This window comes from Bos javanicus, chromosome 25 (genome assembly GCF_032452875.1).
Source record: "Bos javanicus breed banteng chromosome 25, ARS-OSU_banteng_1.0, whole genome shotgun sequence".
Lineage (NCBI taxonomy): Eukaryota > Metazoa > Chordata > Mammalia > Artiodactyla > Bovidae > Bos > Bos javanicus.
In genome coordinates this window covers 9,145,826-9,155,333 of record NC_083892.1, presented here as the reverse complement: position 1 = coordinate 9,155,333, position 9,508 = coordinate 9,145,826, and the positions used below count along the sequence as shown (strand labels likewise).

Below are 9,508 nucleotides of genomic sequence, written 5' to 3'. Positions count from 1 at the left end.
GACTAGAGTAGTTGACACAAGTTAGGTTTGAAGAGGCTGAGAGAAGGACATTGTCAGAGACTGGCTGAGTGAGTTGTGTAGTTTTTTGTTGGGGAGGGGAAGTATAGTTGCCCTATGATAGCCAGGTTGAGGGTAAGGGAATTGCTATGTGTGGTGAGGGAGACAGTGACATGCATGTCCAACACTGGGATGTGTGTTGTGTGTACTGGAAGAATTGGAAGGAAGAGTTGAGAAGGTGGGTAAGGTATTGGTTGCCAGAGGGAGGTTTTAGGAGAGGCTGTAATTGGGAAAGGAGGTCTAGGCGTTTGTAAGCCTCAAGGGTCACCTGTAACTTAGAAATTATGTTCTTTATGACTTGTTCTTCTTTCTTTTCCCAATATTGATCTGGTACCCTACCTCATCTGAGTACCCCCAGTGGGTAATGGGGTAGAAACATATGTTTCTTCCATTTGGCTTATGGCAAGTGCTCACGAAACTCCCTCTCTTCTGTACTTTAACAGTGAATAGGGATTTGGACCTCCGCCCTGAGGTTCATGGTGCATGGTCTTGGAGCCATATTATAACATGAGGAATGAACATAGGAATAAATGTCTGAGCAGGGGCAGGGACTAGCCAGAAGGCAGGGGAGTGCAGCAAGGATGAGGAACAGGGGAGTCATGGGTCTGTTAGTTAGGCAGTGCAGAGGAAATAGCACCCTAGGAGTAGAACACAGCTAACAACCTAGGCAATACCGACGAAGAGACAAAGGCTAGGTGACCAGTCCCGAGGGGAAACAGTTACTAGGCCTATAGCAAGGACTAAGATTAAGAGTGCAGTTATGGTTAGAGAAACAGGGAGAGGCCAGTCAGGACGAGGGGCGGAAGGCCCCAAGTTGGTGGTTGCTTGAATCTGAGGAGGAATAGTGTTCATTAGGATGTAGAATTATGTAGAGAATGAGAGTAAAGAAATCAATTTTGTCTGGACTCAGGTTGTAGAACGTCCTCTGGAGCCACGGATGAAACAACTGTGTGGTCAGATCTTTAAAGGAGGTTCCGGTCAGGGCAGAGGTCTTGTAGTAGTTGGGTCAGGAACAGTTGTAGGTTAAGGAGTGTCCAGATCATTCAGTGTCCTCTCGGATGGTTGGCAGGGGTTGTTGCCAGGTGATTTTTAAGGAGGTGGGCCCTGTGAGGGAGATCTTAAAGGCGTCGGTTAAGGATGGCTGTGCAGGATCAGAGGTGACCTGTTTTAGGCGAGAGAGGTATACCTAGGAGGTGACCTTCTCGAGTTAAGCTGCAGTCGGGGTAAGGAGGATGATTTTGAATGGTCCCTGCCACTTTGGGGTTAGGTCACCCTGGGGATTATCAGACAGGTAGACCATGTCCCCAATTTGTAAAGAAGGCAAGGGGCCTTGAGGGTCAGGGGCAGGCAAGTTATGGTTGATATATATCCTGAGGGCATTGTAGAGTTCCATCAGAGGGGAGTGTAGGAAGCTTGGTATGGGAAGAGGTTCGGGGGGAGTCCAGGAGGGAGCGTGGGCCTCCTTTACATCACCCCAAAGGTGCTCAGCCCCAGGGGCTTTCTGGGCAAAGCCCATACTTTGAGAACATCGGCAAAAGTTTAGTTCAATCCAGACGTACCTCGAGGGATAGTTTGGTAAGAGTTTCTTTGATTATTCTATTCTTCCTTTCTACCTTTCCCGAGGACTGGGGACGATATGGAATGTGAAATTTCCAGGGTATCTGTGAGGATTGGACAAGTTGTTGGGTGACCTTGGATGTAAATTCCAGGTCATTATCAGACTGTAGGGATGAAGGTAGGCCAAACCTGGGGCTAATTTCAGTGAGGAGGATTTGGGCACAGTGTAGGTTCTTTTGTGTATGGTGGGAAATGCTTCTCAGCTCAGTTCAGTTCAGTTCAGTCACTCAGTCATGTCTGACTCTTTGCGATCCCATGAATCGCAGCATGCCAGGCCTCCCTGTCCATCACCAACTCCCAGAGTTCACTCAGACTCACGTCCATCGAGTCAGTGATGCCATCCAGCCATCTCATCCTCTGTCGTCCCCTTCTCCTCCTGCCCCCAATCCCTCCCAGCATCAGAGTCTTTTCCAATAAGTCAACTCTTCTCATGAGGTGGCCAAAGTACTGGAGTTTCAGCTTTAGCATCATTCCTTCCGAAGAAATCTCAGGGCTGATCTTCAGAATGGACTGGTTGGATCTCCTTGCAGTCCAAGGGACTCTCAAGAGTCTTCTCCAACACCACAGTTCAAAAGCATCAATTCTTCAGCGCTCAGCCTTCTTCACAGTCCAACTCTCACATCCATACATGACCACAGGAAAAAACATAGCCTTGACTAGACGGACCTTAGTTGGCAAAGTAGTATCTCTGCTTTTGAATATGCTATTTTGGTTGGTCATAACTTTCTTCCAAGGAGTAAGCATCTTTTTGATTTCATGGCTGCAGTCACCATCTGCAGTGATTTTGGAGCCCAAAAAAATAAAGTCGGACACTGTTTCTCCATCTATTTCCCATGAAGTGATGGGACCAGATGCCATGATCTTCGTCTTCTGAATGTTGAGCTTTAAGCCAACTTTTTTACTCTCCTCTTTCATTTTCATCAAGAGGCTTTTTAGTTCCTCTTCACTTTCTGCCATAAGGGTGGTGTCATCTGCATATCTGAGGTTACTGATATTTCTCCTGGCAATCTTGATTCCAGCTTGTGCTTCTTCCAGCCCAGTGCTTCTCATGATGTACTCTGCATAGAAGTTAAATAAGCAGGGTGACAATATACAGCCTTGACGTACTCCTTTTTGTATTTGGAACCAGTCTGTTGTTCCATGTCCAGTTCTAACTGTTGCTTCCTGACCTGCATACAAATTTCTCAAGAGGCAGATCAGGTGGTCTGATATTCCTATCTCTTTCAGAATTTTCCACAGTTTATTGTGATGCACACAGTCAAAGGCTTTGGCATAGTCAATAAAGCAGAAATAGATGTTTTTCTGGAACTCCCTTGCTTTTTCAATGATCCAGCAGATGTTGGCAATTTGATCTCTTGTTCCTCTGCCTTTTCTAAAAGCAGCTTGAACATCTGGAAGTTCACGGTTCATGTATTGCTGAAGCCTGGCTTGGAGAATTTTGAGCATTACTTTACTAGCGTGTGAGATGAGTGCAATTGTGTGGTAGTTTGAGCATTCTTTGGCATTGCCTTTCTTTGGGATTGGGATGAAAACTGACCTTTTCCAGTCCTGTGGTCACTGCTGAGTTTTCCAAATGTGCTGGCATATTGAGTGCAGCACTTTCACAGCATCTTCTTTCAGGATTTGAAATAGCTCCACTGGAATTCCATCACCTCCACTAGCTTTGTTCGTAGTGATGCTTTCTAAGGCCCACTTGACTTCACATTCCAGGATGTCTGGCTCTAGGTGAGTGATCACACCATTATGATTATCTGGGTCGTGAAGATCTTTTTTGTACAGTTCTTCTGTGTATTCTTGCCACCTCTTCTTAATATCTTCTGCTTCTGTTAGGTCCATACCATTTCTGTCCTTTATCGAGCCCATCTTTGCATGAAATGTTCCCTTGGTATCTCTAATTTTCTTGAAGAGATCTCTAGTCTTTCCCATTCTGTTGTTTTCCTCTATTTCTTTGCATTGATCACTGAGGAAGGCTTCCTTATCTCTTCTTCTACCCATCCTGAAAAGGTGTCCACAAGGACCGGGAGGTATCTGAATCTCCAAACCAGGGGCATATGAGTAAAGTCTATCTGCCAATCCTGTGCTGGGAGGTTGCCTCTCATTTGATGGGTTGGAAAAGATATCAGTTTAAGGTTGAAATTGGGATTAGTATGTTGACATGTCTGACAGGAGCCGGTAAGGTTATCTAAATATTGTTGGTCAGCAGTCTATATGGGGAAGTGGTTACGGAGGAAGTTTTGGAGTGTCTTGGATGAGGGATGAAAGAGTGAGTGTAGATAAGACAGGATTTCTCTGGTGGTGGGAGGGTCAGATGGAGTCAGGGCTAAGATGACAGGGGACTGGAGAGAGGGATGGGGCAGGGCTATCTCCTTTGTCTTCTGGTCTGCAGCATTCTTGTAAGTTGATATGAGACTTCCCTTTTGATGTCCCCTACAGTGGAGGATGGTGGTTTTGTTTGGTAAGAGTGCTGCCTCTAGAAGTTTGTGGATCAGGTCTCAATTAATAATAGGGGATCCTTTGGGGTTAGGAAACCTCTTTCTCTCCATATTAGGATGTTTGAGTGAAGTATGTTATAGGCATATTTGGAGTCTGTGTGGATGTTAACCCTTCGATTTTTAGCCAGAGTCAAAGCTCTGGTGAGAGCTATCAGTTCTGCCTGTTGGGAGGTGGTGTGAGGTGGCAGAGGTGAAGCTTCAATTGTCTGGGTCCCGTGATTATGACAAATGTGACATGCCTGGATGATGGCATATCCTGCTGCAAAGGGTGGGGAGTTTTGAGAACTGCCATCAGTGAACCAGTGTGGGGTGTCTGGGTCTAGGATGGGCTGATCTGTTAAATGTTGGAAGGGGTTTTGCGTAAGATCTACTGTTAGGCTGCAGCTATGTAGGACAGGGTCTGTTATTAGAGCACGTGGGTAATAAGCTGGTGGGGTTAAGGGGAGAGCAGGGGGACAATGAGAGCTAAGGAGGCCACCCTTGGTCACCATGTCAAGCTGTTTTGATAGATAGGCTATGGGAGTCCAAGTGTCTCTGGCCCGCTGACATAGAAGTCCCAGGGCCTGTCCTTGGTTGGAATGGGCAAAGAGAAAGAATGGTCTGGTGTGATCTGGCAGGTGGAGAGTTGGCACTCAGAGGAGGCTTTGGGTAAGCTGGCGAGAGGATTGGCTAGCAAGGAGGGGTTAAAGAGGGGCTCACCCAGACATCCTTTAGTTGCCTCATAGAGCAGCTTTGCAATGAGGGAGAAGTTAGGGATCCAGATACGGAAAAAGTTGAGGAGGCCGAGGATAGACAGGAGGTCCCTTTTCGTTTTTGGAAGTGGACAGTTAATTAAGGCCTGGATTTTATCTGGGGCAATAGTTCTCTGTTGGTGGGATATGGAGAGCCCCAGGTAGGTGACATTTGTCTGTACTACTTGGGCCTTGGATCGGGACACCTCATAACCTCAGGATCCCAGGGCCCCAAGGAGTTTGACAGTATGTTGGAGGCAGAATTTTCGGGTTGGGCTACAAAGGAGGAGGTCATCTACATATTGGAGGAGATGACTCGGGGCTAGATCGAGTGTCTATAGGTCCTTTTCTAAAGCCTGTCAAAAAAAAATGGGGGCTGTCTCTGAACCCCCAGGGGAGAACTGTCCATGTTAGTTGTTAGGAAACATGAGTCTTGAGTGTTGCCAGGTGAAGGCGAAAAGGGCTTGGGAGAGTGGGTGGAGGGGGATGGTGAAAAAGGCGTCTTTGAGATCTAATACCGTGAAGTGGGTTGCAGTCGGGGGTATGGTGGACAGAAGGGTGTAAGGGTTAGGGACTACTGGGAATGTTGGCATGACGGCCTCATTGATTTTTCCCAGTTCCTGGACCAGTCTCCAAGAGTTTGGTCCCTTCCTTACTGCCAGAATAGGGGTGTTGTGTAGTGAATGGGTAGGAATTAAGATGGAAGCTTGAAAAAGATGGTCTGTGATAGGCTTAAGTCCCTTGTGGGCCTCCGGGGTGAGAAAGTACTGTTGTTGGGTAATTATAGTCAAGGGGTCTTTTAGGGTGATGTGGACTGGGGGATTGTGTTTGGCTATGGATGGGTGATCAGTGTCCCAGACTTGGGGGTCTAAGGCAGGTAGATCCAAGGGAACGTCAGGGGTGAGGTATAGGGATGGTCCAGGTGCCATCTGCATGCAGAATATAGAGACTGTATCGAGGAGGGGTATGGTAATAAAGACCCCCAATTTTGATAACAAATCTCTCCCTAGGAGTGCCATCGGGCACTGAGGCATTATGAGGAATGAGTGTATGAGGGTCGATTTTCCAAATTGACAGAGTAATGGAGAGCTGATTTTTGGTCTTAAGGGAACTCCAGAGACCCCCTTGATTGTGAGTTCTGAGTCTTGAGTTGGGCCAAAGTAGGAAGTTAAGAGCCAGAAAGCAGCTCCAGTGTCTACTATAAAGGAGGTCTTTTTCCCAGCCACTACCCCATCTACCCAAAGTTCCGAGCTCGTGTCTGGGACATGGGCAGGGGTGCTGGAACCCGGGTCCCATCATTGAAACAACTCTCGTAGGGTTGGGCTGGGGTTCTGGGGAGATGTGGGGATCTTGCCAGGGGTGCCAGGGCATCCCTGTGGACATTCCACTCTCCAGGTTTGGGAGGTGGGGACATCCCTGGAAACAGTCCATCTTCCAGTGTCCCCATTGACCACAGATTGGGCATGCTTTTGTGGGGGGCCATGAGTTCGGGCATGCCTTTGCCCAATGTCCTGACTGGTTGCGTTGGAAGCAGGGTCCTGGGGGATCTTAAGCCCCACTTTGGGATGACTTGGGCTGGGCTGATCTCTTCCCTTAATTGCTGTCACCAAAAAGACATATTTAGCTTTTCTCTCATGGTCTTTTTCTCTCTTAGCCTCCTCCTCTCTATTATTGAACATCTTGAAGGCTACTTCTAGAAAGTCTCTTTGGGGGGGGGTCTCAGGGCCCTTCTCTAGTTGTTGAAGCTTGTGTCTAATGTCAGGGGTGGACTGGCTGATGAATTGAACATGAAGGTAGAATAACCCAGCAGGGGTAGTGATATCTAGGTTGGTATACTTCTGGACTGCCTCTCTGAGGCGTGCCAAGAATAAGGCTGGATTTTCATCCACTCCTTGGATGATTTCCCTGACTTTATCATAATTGACCTGGATGTGAGTATTTTTCTGCATTCCTTCTAGAAGGCAGGTAATCATAGGATTGAGTCTCCTGATACCTGGGTCACTGGGCTGGTACGTCCAGTGGGGATCTAACTGAGGCACTGCCTCATCAGCAACTGGTCTATCCTGGTCTTGGTTATGTAAGTGATTGGCATGGGCTTTCACTGCTTTTCACTGGGGTGAGAGTGGAATTTAGGATATATATATTTTATTCCATGTGAGGTTATAGGCCTGGGAGAGTCTCAGGAATTCTTTTCTGTATCTGGTAGGATTTTTAGAAAATGATCCTAACTTTTCTTCTATCTGGCTCCGTCTGACAATGAAAATGGCACGTGGACTTGAGTGGGGCCCTCTGGTCCTGCCACCTCTCTTAGGGTACACATGTGTTGGGTATGTGACCCTGTTGTGAGGTGGGGGAGGAGCGAAGTGGGGAGGGGGAGTTGGGGAGATGGGGTAGCGGGGTTGAGGGAGGGTCAGGAGAGGTTTCAGAGTCAGTAGGTGAGTTGGATGGAGAGGGTTGGCAGTGTGGCTGGTAGGGAGGGGCCTCATCCATGGTGTTGAACTCCAGCGGTGCAGAAGGTCGCAATCGGCGGTTAGTTGAAGAAGGAGAGTCCTTTTGCTTGGGAGGCCAGGTGCATAGAAGGACCTTGTGGGTGGAGGAGGCCTTGCATAGGGAGGGCCTGCTCTGAAGAACCCAAAAGTCTTGGGTATGTGGGACCCCCCACCACTTGCCATTCTGTTTAAGGAAGTCGGTGAGATTTTGAAGAATGTTAAAGTCAAATGTGCCGAATTCAGGCCAGCAGTCTTAATTGTCCAATTGGTATTGAGGCCAGATCTGTATACAGAGTTGTTTTAAGCGGTTAGCTTTGAGTTCAGTGAGTAAGAGTGGTTTGAGATTTTTGAGAACACAGGCCAGAGGGAAATCTTTTGGGACAGATTGGCCAGACCCTATAATTGAAAGGCAGGCAGAGGCTCCTATTGAGAGTTCGAATCGTCACCCGTAGTCGCAATGAGTTATGAAAAGAGAGCTCTGTGACGAGGTGGAGCATCCCCCACCATTGCCTACAGAGTGGCCTTAGGCCGGAAGTCCCCGGGACCTGGAGAGGACTGGGTTCTAGAGCACCTCTAGAACACCATCCAGATCTTACCTTAATCTAGGGGCCAGCTTGAGTGGAGTGTTGCATGTAGAGCAGTCGAATGGCAAGAATTCCCTGTTCCAGAGGTCTTCAGAGAGAGAGAGAGAGAGAAAAGAGGATAGAGCCGGAGGCCTGGAGGTACGTAAAGCACCAATAAAGTCTTAGGACAAGGCTTGCATCGCTCACAAAGGCACTAGGCGTCCCCGAGGGGGACTTATGAGCCCTGGCAGAAAGGGAGCTCTGTGGGTGTTCACGTTCCCAGATTCCAGGAAAAGGGAAAACAATGAGAGGGGGAGAGAGAGAGAGAGAGGATTGCCTCGCCCTCTCTCCTCGGTTTCGGCACCAAGAATGAAAGGTATAGCTCAGGCTGAGGCAGAAAAGGAGAAACAACCTCAGCGGAGGTAGGTTACCTTTATTCAGGCAAGGAGGGGCAACAGTCGGCCTAGCATGAGAGGGACCAGGGAGGCTTCATGTTTAAAGCAAAGTTGTGGAAGCAATGAGGGAAATGTTAGTCAGGCGGGACGTTTTGAGTAATCTTTAGTTGAGATGGCGTTTGTAGTTGAACAGGGGGTGGGAGGTTTTGAGTGGGGCGTGATAAGTCCCAGGTAGATGAAACTGGCCCGGAGCATCAGGGCGGGACTTAAAGTTTTGTTTTCCCCAAAGTTAGATGATTCAGCAAGGGCCTTTGAGACCCTTGTTTTCTTTTCCAGGCCAAAGACTCCTTCACGTTCAGTTCAGTTCAGTCACTCAGTCGTGCCCAACTCTTTGTGACTCCATGGACTGCAGCACACCAAGCTTCCGTGTCCTTCACCAGTTCCTGGTGTTGGGTGCCACTGGGAGGAGAACAAGAGGGACTCCATCTTGGAGACTGTCAACCATCTTAAGTCATGATGTGAACTGGGCCTGAACTTTGTTCAGGAATGAGGAAACCATTGTTAAAGAAAAACCAGGTCTCCATGGAAACCCCCCCCTTACAGATGGCAAACAAAGATTGGAAGTGAAGGTCTGGTTGTCTCAATTAGATTAACGATAGCGATGTCCCCTTGATGTATAGTCCCTTTTAACTTTAATTGTTAATTCTCCCTGCAATTTGATGTTGTAAAACTAAGTACATGTAACCAATCACATAACGTGAATATAAAACCGAGCCCTCCGAAGTCATTAGGGTCCTTATTGGGAGCCGATTCCCCTTGGACCTGCTGGCGTAATAAACTGTACTTCTCTGTCTTGAGTGTCCTCTGAGGTGTGTTTTGCAGCTCTGGATTCCACAAAACCGTAGCTTGCTCAAACTCATGTCCATCGAGTCGGTAATGCCATCCAACCATCTCATCCTCTGTCGCCCTCTTCTCCTCCTGCTTTCAGTCTTCCCCAGCATCAGGGTCTTTTCCAATGAGTCAAGTGGCCAAATTTTTCAATGAGTCCAGTTCTTCACATCAGGTGGCCAAAGTATTGGAGCTTCAATGAGCATGAACTTGGGCAAACTCCAGGAGATGGTGAGGGACAGGGAGGCCTGGGGTGCTGCAGTCCATGGGGTTGCA

The 9,508-nt window shown here is 48.0% G+C and overlaps 1 long non-coding RNA gene across 1 annotated transcript; it reads left to right on the top strand.

The window, feature by feature from the left end:
- Positions 1–7,256: 7,256 nt before the first annotated feature.
- Positions 7,257–8,972, top strand: LOC133238228 (uncharacterized). Its single transcript, XR_009733475.1, has 2 exons — positions 7,257–8,108; positions 8,681–8,972. It is a non-coding gene; the product is annotated as an uncharacterized LOC133238228 (long non-coding RNA).
- The last annotated feature ends 536 nt before the right edge of the window (positions 8,973–9,508 follow it).